Source organism: Seriola aureovittata, chromosome 10 (assembly GCF_021018895.1).
Source record: "Seriola aureovittata isolate HTS-2021-v1 ecotype China chromosome 10, ASM2101889v1, whole genome shotgun sequence".
Taxonomy (NCBI): domain Eukaryota; kingdom Metazoa; phylum Chordata; class Actinopteri; order Carangiformes; family Carangidae; genus Seriola; species Seriola aureovittata.
The window spans coordinates 24329238-24342763 of NC_079373.1; the positions used below are offsets into that span (position 1 = coordinate 24329238).

Consider the following 13526-nt stretch of genomic DNA (forward strand, 5'->3'; position numbering starts at 1 on the left):
GAAGGTTGGTTCAATTTCACTCTCCCAATCGACAGTACACAAAAGCAACAAAAGCCTTTGAACGGCTCCATGGGATGAAACCTCTATTAAGTCTGGATTGATTTTTGACAAAAGTTTGGGAAGCTATATTCTCTAACTTTATAGAATTCATCAGAGACTTCTTTCCAAACCAAGAGCATCCTAAAACATCTACAGGGTCTCAAACTAAATGCTTTTCCCTCTTAATCTCCTCCCAGAGAGGGGCCTTGGACTAATGTGCGTCCCTCTTACAGAAGATATGGGTTCTCCTAAAAATCTTATTAGCGCCCCTGGGTTTGAGGGTTACAGCCTTTGAGCCGGTCTCATCTTCGGTTGTATTTTAAATAGGATGCACTTTGTCTTGTGATGACAGGTGAATCCAGGGATCTGACCGACCGCGCCACGCATGCACCGCTGGAGCGCACGAATCCAGTCGCACCGCCCTCCTGTCCGCCTGCTGCCGGGAGGAGCAGAGGAGAGAGCAGACCGGAGCGCGGCATCAAGAGTCACGCTACCTCAGGGATGTGGCAGCAATTTCGACGGCTCGAAATGCCCAACGAATTGCTCAGAGTTTGTCTTCTGTGAGACCTGAAGGCAAAGAACAAAGCAAAACGCGAGACAGAGAGGGAGGGAGAGAGAGAGAGAGAGAGAGAGAGAGAGAGAGAGAGAGAGAGAGAGAGAGAGAGAGAGAGGGAGAAGAAATAGAGCGGAGGTGCCGCTGCAGAAATTTCCAGCGGTGCCTGCCCGCCTGCTTGGGCTGTCGTTCGGGATCGTGAAGCGCGTCGGGAGCCGGTGTCCGAGTCAATCCAACCGTCGGGAGAGAGAGAGAGAGAGAGAGAGAGAGAGGCAGAAATAAAGAGAGAGAAGTCCACTTCCCCACATATCCCCCGCTGACACCTGCGTCTGGACCCCAGCTGCAGCCTATCTGCTGATGTGGAGGTGAGTGTCAGTGCGTGTTGTGTTTGTGTGGCTGGTTTGACAACGAGTTGATGTGATGGTTGCTGAAGGACTCACAGGTAAAGCCACGTGGTCAGACTGATAACTGTAGCAGCACACTTGTCCTGGGTTTATCTTTTATTTTTTTTTATCTGGCTCTGCGGTGTGTCACCGAGATGGAGCCCCAGTCATAACTTTCTGCACATTACAGCCTCCCTCACTGCACAGGCGTCACAGCATGTGGGGCTGCGTGTCTGATAACATCACAAATGCAATAAGTCACAATCGGGAAGAGAGCGTGCATCTGATTTGTGTCCAACCCAGCAACCAGGCAGAATCAAAGGGAAAAGTGTCCACAGCTCTCACTAGCTATGTCTTTAAACGCATTATAGCTCCATTGAAGAAGCAAAAACAGCAGGAGGTATTGTTTATCTAAATGAAACATATGCCTAATGGATGACAATCAATGTGTCTAAGTAATATAACTAAACCTCATAGGCAAAACAACATGGCATATGCTTTTATTGTGAAGTAGTGCTGACACTAATAGTTAATGTTGTCTAAAAAAGGACACAAAATGAATAGATATTTCCCAGAGAGCAAAATAAATCCTGCCCATACTTGGGCCACATGCTTGTTGTCTTCTGGCCCAGTATACACCTGGATCAATGGCCCGGATCTGGCCCATATAGAGCATGATTGTCAGATACTACTTCCACATCTGGGCCGATTCTGGCACGCACACTTCCAACTGTCAGTCAGTGCCGGAGAATAGCAGCCAGAATCTGCCCAGATGTGGACGTATATGGGCCAGATACGGGCCAAGGGTGCAGGCGTATGTTGGGCCAGAAGTTTCATTTTGCTATCTGGGTTGAAATTACACATTCATTATTCAAATAAGAGGATTTGCAGCTTTTCTCTGTTTTTATATGATTATAAATTCAAAACTGTTTGGCTCTGGACAGTTGGTTGGACAAAGCAAGATATCTGCTTGTTAGTGTCCTCTACTTTTTCACAACAAGAAAAGCAAATATTTAGCAGGAGAAATATTTCATAGGTTAACAGAAATATTAATTAGTTGCAACTGCATGGTGAAACAAAACAGCATGTATTCCGCCAAAATACCATCATTTGCCTCTGTGGGTTCTACTCTCGGTCGCTGGCTGACCACAGCTTTCTGAACATCACGACAAAAGAAAAGCGGAAGAAAAGAGCAACACATGAAGCACCCAGCAATGTTTCAGCTCTTCTCTGACTCGACTCCATGCCTAACATGCAAACAGCTTCTTTCCGAATGGAGATCTCAGCAATAGGAAAAAAAAAGATCTGCTGTATCTGACATGAGTTCACGTCATTAATGCTGAAACTGTAACAGTAACGCATCACCAAAGGCGCACATTGTCCTTAAAGTCGCCGTAGAATTGCATCATCTGCCGGAGCAGCTCATGTCCTGCGGTGCGAATGACAGCTCCATGGCTCATGTGAAAGGCCTGTAGCAAAACAGCAGCTCATTACAAGTGCAGCAGCTCGGGCTTCCTCTGGCAGGAGGCTGCTGGCTCATTAGGGGTCACCGAGGGGCGAGTCTCCCACTATGAGCCTCAGCTTGTTACCAGAGCACTCTGTGAAACCACTGTTAATTGGAATGAATTTATTTCCACTGACAGATACGAAAAGATGAACACGAGTCAGTAAAACTATCTCCGTGCTGCACGAAACTCACTGTTGTGCTGATGATGTTTATTATTAATATTATTATATTTAGTATAAAAGGCAGACAGCCTTGTCCACAGAAGTGGGTTTGATCCCCCACAACAGGAAATAGTAGGAAAGCGGGACACCTCATCAGTGTGATGAGGAAAAACAATGATGTTCTGCAGGGGATTCTGCTGCTGGCTGCCTCTGATCCTCACTCTTTGACTTAAAGAGATTTGGAATGAGGAAATTATCGACTACATGATGTGCAATGTTGAAATTCAAAACAAAAATAGGCACCAGCATCCTGTCATCGCATGAGTCCGGATTACACACTCAGTGGGTTCCAGGAGAAAAATATGTACAGACATTTTCTCAATATAAATCACAGTGGTCAGCGATCTATTTGGTAAATCACTTGCTGGATTGGCATCAATATCTGTAAGGGCTTCAGTTTTGACATTGAGGAGAAGACTCCTGAGAAGCGATAGAGATTTTTTTTCTATCAATAGCTGCCTGATCATATCTATATACATAAATACACACACACAGCATCAGGCATGATCCCTCACTGGCTTCCCATCCGCGACAGCATCAGTGAGCATGAGTTTTTTCTTCACTGGACCAACCTGCAGCTTTGTTTTTATTATGAGAGAGACACTTGTCCAAACGGATGAATTATATTTTCATTTCATATGTAACTCCCTCTTATATTGTACATTGTTGTGACATTATTGTCTTGGTCTGTATCAGCGTAACAAAAAAAGCTCGACTAGTTGTTTGCACATGAAACGCATGAATAACTACATTTAACACTTGATATCTGTGATAGATATTTTATAATGACATTTGTGAAATAAATAAACATTTGCATAAATTCACACTTCAAGAAAAAAAAGTCCAATCCCAGACCAGCTGAATGAAGACAGTGGAGCGGAGACACCAGTGGACACTGACACGTTGAGCAGAAAGAAGGGCAGCATGTGCTCGGGTTGGACAGAAGAGGTTGTGCTGTGGTATTACTGTGCAGATTTCCACTGGTGAATGCTAGTATGAGGCAGAACAAACAGTCTGCATACTTTCTTTCCCTGGCTACAAAGTGACTAGACTCTTAAATCAAATGAGTCATATTTTTACACCCATTCATACTGTACAAGTCATTTTTCTTTAAAGGAAGGAGAGGCTCCCATTGACCCTGTGTGCTCAGGCAGAACATAAACCTAAAAAGCTCTAATCCTTCAGACTTTTTTTTGAATGGAATTACATGCAGGCTTATTTCTGTTGCCTTGCCACAGTTAACACAGACAGTTTATGTAGACAAGAAGAAAATGTCTATCTTAGGAAGACTTTTTTATGCTTGTAATTGTGTGATTGCTGCCGCAGTCACACCATCGAGATCCTCGGTCTTTATTATTATTCGTTTTCTTCCGTGAGTTTTTCGGCACGTTTGTAGTCTGCTCTAAAATCCTGTTTATCTCCAAAGCTTTATCAGCAGGGGTCTAAAGCTTCACACTTACTCCACCCAGAAACACTTTCACAAGTTCCCGTTGAATTAAATGACGCAATTATCGAAACTTCGCTTATAAAAGCCGCAATGACATCTCCTTGTTACAAGATTCGTAATTCAAAATGAAGATGACCTTCAAAAAATGAAATTTTTTGCAGCGTAAGATGCAATGAACTTGCCTAGAGATGATTGCAACATCATCCACTCAGGTAGTCTGGGCGGCGCACTCACTTGATTTCTCCGTGAAAGGTTAGACAAATGCCACAAATAACTGTCGGTCTGCCTCTTGACCGCACTCTTCCCCTCTGGTGTCTTACCATGTTGATTATCTGAGGTGGTGCAGGTCATGAATGTCTCGGCAGCTGGAATCTATTGAGCAGCCACTGAGCTTTTCGCTGTGACACGAGGGATGTGAGGCGTAAGCGTCAGAGAGTGGAGGCCGCTCCAGCGATAGTGGATCCGAGCTCGGGTCTATGTTCAGTCGCTGTGAAGAGAAATCTTAATGCCAGCGCTGAGTGAAAGACTGAGTTACTGACTGACTTCCTGCCTGGCTGAATGACTGAAAGAATGGACCGTACTTACAGCATGCTTAACACCGATGCCAAGATTAGCAGAGGAAGGAGCTGAAACACTCCAGGCATGAATCCAGACTGTATATTCATACAGTCAGAGATGCATTGATGTGGCTGTCAAGTGCTTAGCTGGTTCAGTGAGCAGTGTGATGCAAAGCTTGAATATCATGTTTATTAAAGAGAGGGGAGAGGAGGGGTCTTGTGGTTCTGGGTATATAATAGTCAGCCCCATATGCTCAACATAAGGTTTTCTCCTTCTACAGGAAGGCAGAATCGGTTAGCGTGAGGCACCTATCATGTTTTAATTGAGTTTACCTCGAATGGCAGCATCTGTTGTTGAAGTTTGTGGAGTTACTCTCACGACCTGAACTTTTTTTTTCTTAGCGAAAGTTAATTGCCCACAGTAGATTCTGCCGTACGTCCATTTTCTTCCGCTTTAACATCCATTTTCACTTATATAAGCCTTTTACAATTGACTGTGCGCTACTGTAAGTAACATATAACTGCACATGAGTGAGTTCTGTGCTCATGGACAGCAAGAATCTTACTCACACACTCTAGATGGAAAAGTTGTTCTCAGTATTAAAATGTCAAGCTTTCTACACTTAATGTTAGTAATGGTGGGGTGAATATTAAATGAGAAACATGATGCATTAAAGGTCCAAATGAATTAAGACAAACTCTTTCTTGATTATGATATTGAAAATATTGCGATACTATCAAATACAGGCACAAGCCGACTCTTAGTTACAATTTTAATAACTTTATCTTTTAAACCGATGGTTTAAAGACTTAAATTTGTAAATTTAAATGTGTCTGTCACTAAATCACAGATACCAACTGAAACACAGTGTGTTATAATGATGAAATATACAAAATGATCCATCACATCCACTGAGAGCTTTTGCTAGCAGCCTGAAATCTAAACATCTCTGTGTGTCATGTGCGCCATCTCATATCTCCTTGTTATAATTTATAATGTTCAATCAGCACCATAATTAAATTCTTACATTTCTTTAGTTAAGTAGTGCCTTTGCAATAATCATAACACCACATTTACATGTCAGTATCGTAGCACTGATTTGTAGTTTCTGCGCCTGCATGAATCTTGTGATGTCAAATTACTAGAGCTGGATATCAGACCTGAATACAATTATGGCACAGGCAGAAATGAAATGAAATAAACATTCTTCCCTGTTTATGTGGAGACATTTAACATTTGAGAACATGGTCTTTTAAATGAAAGAAATTATCTTCACCAAAACTGTTCTGTTCTGCATTATATTTACTGGCTCTGTATTTGTCTGCAGATCCCAACCCCCTGAGATGTACGATTTCAAGTTCCCACAATTAGGTCTGACCTGAGAATGTGATGTGATGGCTGATTACTTTTTTTTATTGCAGGGAACAGAAATTAGTTTTTGTCCGTATTTATACATTTGAGATAATATATTTATATTTTATAAAGATATATCTAATAGATCAGGCAATAATAAAGTTTTTTTGATTAGAAACGAACAGCCAGTAATTAAGAAGTTGACTGAACGGTAAAAGCAGGAGCCTGATGCAGGACCATGAACTTCTGGGACGTGTAAGCTTTGCCTCATGTATGAAGTGACAGGATTTATATTTGTAACTGGTAATTTAAGGTCACCTTGAGGTGCTATACAGTAGTGTGGTGCAGTGCACTTTCACATATACAGTGTGTACTTTGTGTGTTTTAGCACCAGAGCCATTTTGCGAATTAAAATAAAATTTAAAAAGAAACTGTAGCTGCTGGGGGTATTTCAATCCACTCCACTTCCTGTCATCGTTCATCTGTGCTTTAACAATTCCCTTTTACCCCCAGTGTTTGATTTGGCTTCCCCATTGTCACGTCCTTTGAGAGGGGTTCAAAATGACATCCACCACATCGTATTAGGAGCCGCTCTTTGCACCAAACACTCAAAGAGAGGAGCTTTAACTCTTCTCCAGCGCTGCACGTTATGTCATACGTGTGAACCTCAGATTTATGTTCCATCTGTCGTAGGCAACGTTGTACGACCATGCACAGTGATTCATTCAACACTGAGAAGTTCATTCACATTATGGCTGGATGAAAGCCAAATACTACTACAAAGGATAATGCTAGTGAAGTTGAGAATTTTGCCATCATTAGTCCAGCTGACTGTCATGCCGGTTTACTTTTTAGAGTGGTTTTACTTTGGCTGCTTGTAATTATGTGGAATGTGAATTTATTTTTCTCTGAGATTGGAAAGACTTTAAGAACATTATTCAAACACATTAACAAGAAAAGCCAGTGCACTATGATACGCATCCAAACTGTGAATGCAGTGTTTTGATACGAAGTGGTTCCAATTAGGCTGTAAAAAACCCCCCCCCAAAAAAACAGTCAGTGCCCTAGTTCTAGCAAGTCTTGCCGTCCCTTAGCTGGGCTAGCAAAGGTGAAGCTCATTCTGGAGACGTCTAACGGCTAAAGGCCTGAACTCTGGTGCACCAAACCCAACAAGGTATTAAGGGGAATTTTTTCTAAGTTTGCTGATCTGAAGGAGAAAACATGATCTTTCAAACAGTCAAGGTTCTTTTTGAAAAAGGAGTGTAAGTGTGTTTTATCATCAGGTTGTACCTCAAATTCCTGATGTTCCTCCTTGATACCAAAGGGCTTTTCTTTTAAATTGATAGTATTATATTGCATTTAACAAACACTAATTTACTTTTGTAGCTTTTTGTAAAAAAAATCGGTTGCTCCTAAAATATTTTTTTTTAATTGAGAATAGAGAGTGCCTGAAATCCTGCATCACAAGAGTAAAATTAGACGAGGGGTCTTGTGGTTCTGGGTATATAATAGTCAGCCCCATATGCTCAACATAAGGTTTTCTCCTTCTACAGGAAGGCAGAATCGGTTAGCGTGAGGCACCTATCATGTTTTAATTGAGTTTACCTCGAATGGCAGCATCTGTTGTTGAAGTTTGTGGAGTTACTCTCACGACCTGAACTTTTTTTTTCTTAGTGAAAGTTAATTGCCCACAGTAGATTCTGCCGTACGTCCATTTTCTTCCACTTTAACATCCATTTTCACTTATATAAGCCTTTTACAATTGACTGTGCGCTACTGTAAGTAACATATAACTGCACATGAGTGAGTTCTGTGCTCATGGACAGCAAGAATCTTACTCACACACTCTAGATGGAAAAGTTGTTCTCAGTATTAAAATGTCAAGCTTTCTACACTTAATGTTAGTAATGGTGGGGTGACTATTAAATGATAAAACATGATGCATCATATTTTATCAGATGACAGTATGTTGTTGAATGAATGTGGTAGTCAAATATTACACTGTACTATAATACACAGTATTTCCCCCTGAAATTTATTGGGGTGGAAGTAACTTGTTACGTAGCTACAGATTCAATGATTAAATGATTTTCATCCAAAATTTTCAAGTGAAAAAGTCAAATATGCTTCCCACTTCTCAGATGTTAGAATTCTTGGTCTTAAATGATGGTAAATTGAAAAGCCTACATTTTGGTTTCCGACTATTGGTCGGACAAGACATTTAATAATATGAACACACGCCCGTTTTCAGTGTTATCTGCTGTGCATGTATTGAGTAAATCCATTTAAAATATTAAATGTGACTTTCCACGTCTCATTAAAACAATATATATATAATATACAGGTGGAAACAGGTGACAGTCACTTGATCAACAGGATGCCATATGAATCTTCATTTTCCCTGCACAGTAAACAGAGGAAACGAAAGAGCTGTCATGTCACAGCGCGGAGCTAGAAAATGGTTCAAACGAGAACAGTCATCTTAGCAAAACTACCGTCCATTACTGGGGAAAAAGTTGCTTATATAGCAGCATTAAGTCTCCCTGTGTTTTGAAGTGGAATGATCTTACACTTACTGAAGTGTGCTTTGGCTGCCTCATCTTCCGTCTCTGTGGCCATTTTCCCTCAGCGCCTCCCCCTCTGCTGCTCATTTAGTATAATGTGACTTTCTGCCCATTAGTAGCCAAGAAGGTCTGCACTCACACAGTTTAGTGCCAGGTTCACATCTACAAAGAGCACACTCCTGTTCTTAAGGTTTTATCTCTTTGTGTGGAAGACATTAATTAATCAATCAAAACATAGCACCGCGCTGTGTAGTCCTGTGACCCGTCATAACTCACTGTTGCTGCCAGAATTAAAGGGCCAGTACAAAAATACAGTTTTCTTCTAGTCACAGTGATAGTGGTATCTAACAATGTAGGAAGTTTTGTGCAAGTGTGTGTGTGTGTGTGTGTGTGTGTGTGATTGTGTGCTGAGGGTTTTTGGATAGCTGCCTCTGAGATTTCTACATCCACCCCAACACAATGGAGACAACGGTGACAGCTTTCATTAGAAATACTTTCTACCACAGAAGTAGTCCCTATGAAAGAGGTTGACAGTCAGTTTTTAAAATGTCTTTTTTTCTTTCTTTTTTTTGGAAGAGCAGAAATGAAATTCCTTTCATCTCCATTGTATCGGTGTGGAGACAAGTTTCAGAGGAGAAGGCCACAAAATCGTGGTTCATAAAACTAAATCAGTTTGAATGGGTAGATACTGCAGCACTAGGGATAAGGGAAGGAGAGATGTTTTTCTTTTCAGCTCCAGCAGTAAAAAGTTGAATGGTTATGATTACACTGACAGAGAAATAGTACTCAATGTGAGTTGGTCATATCTGGCTGATAACTGATCTGCTTGATACAGACCATGTACTGACAATGCATCCCTATTTTATTTTTCTGTAATTTAGGTGAACTGATCCTTTAACATAATATTACAAAATGTTTTTAACTTTGAGCGTAAGTGAGAAATTGAATGGTAACATTGACCTATATGTGTGCCATGTTTACAGCAGTCACATCATGAAAATCAAAAGTGTTTAACATCCATATGGTGTTTTTATTGTTTTTTATATAAAACAAAGCAGTCAACTCCATGACTGAGTATTTCCACCTCGAACTGCAGTGAACCAATGACAGTCTCATAAACAAACTCCTGGGTCTGGGTCTGACTGAGGCTCAAACATGTGGCTGAGTCTCTCTGATGTTTCTTCTGATGTGATGTTTCTTCCATCTCGCTACTCTCTGCTCTTTTACCCGTCAACCTAGGGCACGCAGTGGTAGTGGGCGGGGCACAAGTCCTGATCTAGATTTCTCAAGTAAGCATAGATGTTCTTCTATCCCCAGTTTTTTTTCCACTATTAAACCATGATAAAAAGAATTTAATCAGTATTTTTACATAGTTTAAAAATGTCTGGAGAGGAACTTGAATATGTTTGAAGTTTGGACTGTAGGTCAGACAAAACAGCCAATATCCCGACATCGCAATTGGCATTCTGAAGGGCATTTTCCACTATTTTCTGACATTGATAGGTGAGAAGATTAATCGTTTGCTCACTCAGAGTCCTAATTGTACTTTCTACCTGGGAAAATTCTATATAATAGGAGGGCTGAACCATTATATACAGTACATTAGAGTTGTAAGAGTCCTCTTGTTGTCTGTAATTAGGACTGTAGAGATGATAATGGGCGCTAATGGATTGCTAGACAGCAGCACCAAAGTGTCAAAGAATCAAAGGAAGAGTGAATTCCCTTATGAAATATGCATCAACGACAGTGAAATAAAGACTAAAGGCAAGCTGTGCTTGTTTGGAGAATGGGGTGGAGGGCTGGTTGAAATAGGTTGCGTAACCATGCCATATTGCTATTCCCCCTTTTTTTTTTTTATATTCACACCAGCTGTTGATGAAAGCATGAGGCAGCTTTGATCACCAAGAGGAGGTGCACTAAGGTTGACATTACAGATGAGGACCTGAAGGCGACTGAGACTGCCTGCTTGCTTGATTTATTTATTTATTTATTTATTTTCACAAAGGAGTTTGATTTCCTTAAGCTGCTTTTCGGAAACTAAAGAAAAGTGAACATTTTTAAAGCTTTGTCTTCAAAATCCTGCATTACCAAATCAGATTTAACAGTTATGGTTGTTCAGGAAGGTTTCTATTACTGGCTTCTCTCAATAATCTGATCGCATGTATTGTATACACGTCCCAGAAGAACGCGCAGGTGGTAAATGTAGAGCAGCAGAGCACCATGCAGAGCAGTACATCAAACTCTTAACAGACTCTAGTAAACAATGAAACCCTCATGAATAATTGCTTCCAATTGTTCCTCTGATGGAGTCACCAGGATTACCAATAAATGGCTGAATATGAGGCTGTCTGTGCTGATATTTACTCCTCCGCAGTCCCACTGTTAACAGGTCCCAGCAAGTCTTTAAATTTTACTCACTGAAGCTCAGATTGACAAAAGTGCAAACTCCAAAAGTAAGCGTTTGTATAAGGCGCCTTCGGAAGGAAAATTCAAATAGCACAGTTGATGCACCTGCGACTGAAGCTGCTCATTGTTGTTACTAATTTATCACTGGAATTTCAGACAGCACAGGTGCTCAGATGGTATATACAGGTCTGAAGATTACTGCTGGAGGAGCCGATTCACTGGATGTCTGGAGCTTACAGTTGCAAAAATCATCAAGTTAGGAACTAGTTTCAAAAGTTTGCCCAAATTTATGCCAATTTGACACTTCGAGAAAGTTAACACACACAGCTGGGTCCAAAAGTCTGAGAACGCTTTCCCAGAATGGCATGGGTGTGATTCCTCCCACAGCAGTGATGGCAGTTAGCCAACTAGCGATTGCAATATTTCCTGAACAAATTCATGGTATGAGTAAAAGCAAGTTAGCTAATGTTATCATGCCTCCTGTAGCCGGTCACTAATGAAACTGGCTTACACATCGATGAGAAGAAAAGCCAGTTCTGAGTCAAGCTGGAGCTTTTTAGCATCCACAGGGTTCTCCTTGTGTGTAAAGCCAGACCAGTATTGGCTCTACCGTCGGACTGGGAAAGAAATTCATCCTCCAGCTGAACGGGATTTGAGCTGGTACTCCGGGTAGTATGTGATGTCCTTGACTAGTTTTCTCGATGAAAATATTTGCACATCTAAATGTCTCAGGTGCATGCGCGTTGGAACGTGTCTTTTCAAGACTGAAATGTCCTTGACCAGTAAAATATAGGACAAACAAACATACATGTGTTTACTACCAGAACATAAATATAAAACAACCAGCAGTTAAATAAAGATCAATCTAAAGCAGTTAAATAAACTATTATTTAATGCACATATTTACTGTAGTAAATGGTAAATATCATTGATTATCATTTTGTAATTGAAATAGGGAATCAATAAAACGATACCCATCCCTAATAGCTACTTGCATTTACTGTAGTTAAACTTAAGAGTATGCAAAATGTCGTTGGTGTAAAAAAGTGACGATAATATACAAGCTTCACAGAAATGTAAATATTCCAAACCCTGAGCCAACTGATCTGCCAAAAGTAGCTGGAATCATGACGTGTCGTGCTCCATGAGAAGATGTTACATTTGAACCCTTCACATTTGAAGCAGTTTGAATTTGTTCCATCACTTTTGTCTCATTTATTATAAATAGTGCTGCATGCCTGCGGTGAGGCTCACTCACTTGCACTGCGCTTTCAACTCTCTGGGTTGATGTGGAGAAAATGACTCTGGTTTTGGCTCGAGCGCCGCATGTCGGGAGTCGCTCCACCCTCTGTGACAGGCTGACTACAGGAGTGAAGCGACTAACTGCTCCGTCAGTCCTGAGTTAGTTTAAAGAAATGGTCTCTCACTTATTCAGTGAGAAATCAGTCACCAACTCAAGATTACTGTTTGTATTTTGGGTCGTAACATTCAGGAATTGACCGTAAATGCCACCAATTCATGGCAGAGTTGCATGGCTGCAGAGGAGAGGTCAGTTGTTTACATGTGAATTTCTGTAGGAAATAATACTACAGAATGTGAAAACTTTCTACACTTCTGTCTGTAGTAAAAAAAAAAAAAAAAAAAAAGTGAATATCTTTGGATTGCAATGTTGTTTTTAAAGATCCAATGACTCAGAAATTTCATTATAGACCTCACTGTGCTCATTCTCAAGCCAGAACACATGCATTACTATTATTAAAGTATTTTAATGGTGATGCATCACCTTCGTACAAGAGCTTTTGGCTGGATCTCTGCTCTATTTACTCATCTTACTCGTCTCTTTTGTAAAAAATAAAACAAAAATAGAATAGGACTTCTCCGTTGGCGCCAGTTACAGGGCACGCACCTGGAGCTGATCCGGGAACCTGTTGACGCTGTTGCATTTGTCATAGAGAGAGATGGATAAATGTCAGATTACCTAATACCATGTGATTTTGGATACCTCTATCCCCAAAGGCACACACACGTACACAATGTCAGCAGGGTGTCTCCGAGAAAATCTAATTCTGCTTCTGTGTCTTCAGGTACACATCTGCCATCACCCCCTTAAATTGAGCTCATGAATTATTGAAGTCTGTCCCGCTGCACCGATCCTAAAGTGTAATTAGTTTTGCCCAACACTTCTTGTCATGATACACTTTGAGAGAGCTGCAGGAAGAGGGGGTGTGTGTGGTGGTGGTGGGGGTGTGTGTGGTGGTGGTGGGTGTGTGTGTGTGGTGGTGGTGGGGGTGAACGCATTGTTCCTTTAAGACAGGAAAAACTGTAAAGTGGAGGAGAGCAGGGAGGAAAGCACCAATGAGAAACCGGGGTTTACAGAAACTGTTAGTGGCACCTTGGCGAGGAGAGTTGTGCATTAGGGGGAAAAAGAGGGGAGGTGTGATGGGATTGTTTTTTTGTTTTTTTTGTAAGGGGGGGGCGAGGGGGGGCTCTTGAGA

The 13526-nt window shown here is 41.1% G+C and overlaps 1 protein-coding gene across 3 annotated transcripts in view; it reads left to right on the forward strand.

The window, feature by feature from the left end:
- Positions 1–276: 276 nt before the first annotated feature.
- The window catches only part of mgat4c (mgat4 family member C), a 122604-nt gene continuing 109354 nt past the window's right edge, over positions 277–13526 (forward strand). For all 3 annotated transcript variants that reach the window (XM_056388211.1, XM_056388208.1, XM_056388212.1), the window contains exon 1: positions 277–957. The gene's annotated coding sequence lies outside the window, so the exon portion shown is untranslated. The remainder of the gene's footprint in view (positions 958–13526) is intronic.